Source organism: Penaeus japonicus, unplaced genomic scaffold (assembly GCF_977035675.1).
Source record: "Penaeus japonicus unplaced genomic scaffold, GWHDUDI00000001_assembly GWHDUDI00000028, whole genome shotgun sequence".
Classification (NCBI taxonomy): domain Eukaryota; kingdom Metazoa; phylum Arthropoda; class Malacostraca; order Decapoda; family Penaeidae; genus Penaeus; species Penaeus japonicus.
In genome coordinates this window covers 10,981,992-10,984,491 of record NW_028234430.1, presented here as the reverse complement: position 1 = coordinate 10,984,491, position 2,500 = coordinate 10,981,992, and the positions used below count along the sequence as shown (strand labels likewise).

General features: G+C 37.4%; 1 protein-coding gene across 1 annotated transcript in view; it reads left to right on the top strand.

Moving 5' to 3' along the window:
- Positions 1 to 2,500, top strand: part of LOC147468494 (uncharacterized) — a 60,020-nt gene that overhangs the window by 44,126 nt on the left and 13,394 nt on the right. The window lies entirely within an intron of this gene.

The window sequence follows — 2,500 nt, the reverse complement described above, 5'->3', positions numbered from 1 at the left end:
AACCGCTGTACCCAAACATTGATCGGGGGTGGGGGGTGGGGGGGGCAGTGGATGAGGGAGGGAGGGGGAGTGGGAAGGGGAAAGGGAGGAGGGAAATCGAAGGTAATAACTTTATATTCCAATATTCAAATGGGCAAATAATGTTTGGATAATTCTCTTAATGTGATAATACCAACAGCACTGCCTCCGTGTTTCCCCTCACTCGCCGTGGGGTTGGTGGGGGTTGAGGGAGGGGGGTTGAGGGGAAGGTGGCGATTGAATTTGTACTTTGAGTAAATAGGAGAGGGGAAGGGGTTCCGAGTGGGCAGCTCGATGATAGTAATAAGGGCGATATTTTATGGCTAGGAATGATGCATGGGGAAAGATGGTGTGGGGAGGTGGGCGAATGGGAGGGGGGTTGGTAGAGAGGGGGTAGGGGGTAGGGGGAGGTAAAAGGAAGGGACGCGCAAGGCATTTTGGTGTAAGATGGTGGCCTTTATCTTTTTTTTTTTTTTTTTTTTTTTTTTTTTCTTTTTTTTTTTTTTTTTTGAGGGGGGGGATGCGACGGGTGTTATTTCTCTCCCTCTTTTCTCGTCGGATTTTTCCTCGTGTCTTTGAAAAATGTGGAGGATCATGGAGGATTTTTTTTTTTTTTTATCATTATTATTCGCTTTTTACATCGCAGTTGTTATTTTTCGATATCAGTGTCATTCTTTTTTTCTTTCTTTCTTTTTCTTTTTCTTCTTTTATTTTCTCTCATATGTCCTTCTAATAGTTTTTTTTCATATATTTTTACTCATTTATTGGTAGTTTTTTGTGTGTTTTTATCTTTTTCCTTTGCTTTTGAGCATTTTGTATTTTTCTTATTTCATCTTTTTATTCCAATGTCAATTTTCCGTTTTTGTTTTGTTTCTTATTTTTCTTCTTCTATCACATTTTACATTTTACCCAAAAAAGAGCTAAAAAGGTAGTCAAAATAATATATCATTTACATGCAAAATATCTGACTGGACGAAAAATGAAAATGCATTTGAATGAGCTATTGCGAAGTACTGTGCTTCCGCCATTATGCAATGATAGACATTTGGATTTTATTGATTATTTTGTAAAGAGGATGACTTGTTATTCATTAATTTGTGTTGTTGTTGTTGCTGTTGTTATTGTTATCGATGGTGGGAGTGGTGGTTTTGTTCTTGTTATTGATGTTTATTATTATTATTATCATTTTTATCACTATTACTAATATTATTATCAATATCATTATTACAATTGTTATTATTATTACTATTATCATATATGTTGTTAATTTTCATTGTTATTGACTTCAGTACTATCATAGTATTATCGTAGTAATGCTAGTAGTAATAGTGGTAATGATATTACCATTATTATTATTATCAGTACCATTATTTATTAAATTGTAAGGATAGAAAAGAACAAGAGAATATAAAGGGAAACTGGAGAATGTAATTGGTGAAGAAACGTAGTAATATAAAGAAAATTTTTAATTATTTACTTCAGAAAAAAGGAAGGACGAAAAAAGATATAAGAATAAATGTAGAATGTATGAAAGAAAATCAGTAGCTGAAGAAAAATAATGGTAGAATAAAAACAATATAGATAGCAATGACGAGCAAAAAAAAAAAAGTCTATAGAAACAATTATGTAGTAACAGTTGCTGTAGTAATCTGTCTCTCCATCCCTCCCTCTCTTCCTCCTTTCATCACTTCCTCCGTATCTCCTTCCATCTCCTCCCCTCCCCCTTCCCTTTGTCTATTCCCTCTCTCTTCTTTCTCTTTCCTTCTTCCTCCGTTCCTTCCCCTTCATTCCTTCTATTTTGCATTCTTCTTTCTTGCTTCTTCCCTCCCTTCCTCTTTTCATCTATCCCGTCTTCCTCCCTCTTCTCCCTTTCTTCTCCCTCCCGTTTCCTCATCCTTCATTCCTTTCTCCTCCCATCCCTTTCCTTTCATTTCATTTTCAACCTCCCCCCTCCCTTTTTACTCCCTTTATCCTCTCTCCGTCTTTCCTCTTCCTCCTTTCCCTTTCTCTCATCGTCTCCTTCCTCTTCCTTCCTTACTCCCTCCTCCCTCCCTCCCTCCCTCCTCCCTCCCTCCCTCTTCAACCTCCCTCCTTTCCTCCTCCTATATCTCCTCGCCTTTAGCTTCTCCGTAACTAATAAACATCACGTACAATGACCTTATTGTCGGCGAGGAAACAAATGAGGATCGTATAAAGTGTATTAACCCCGAACTCCAGGTGTTGCCAGATTAGCAGAGTTCTCTTTTTTCACCATTCTCTTTAAAGACAACACAAAAAAGGCTCGACGGTTAACAGTAGGGTTGGTATTTCTAGGTCGTTTTTGTACTCGGCCATACTGATAACCATTAACTTTCTTTCTTACATTCTTTTTTAAGGGGTTTAGAAATTTTGGACAATGGAGACAATGGGACGCAATAAGCAGTATAGGATTCAAAGCTGAGATAGTTATTTTCCATTTACTAAAGAAAAGGCTTGGTGAAAA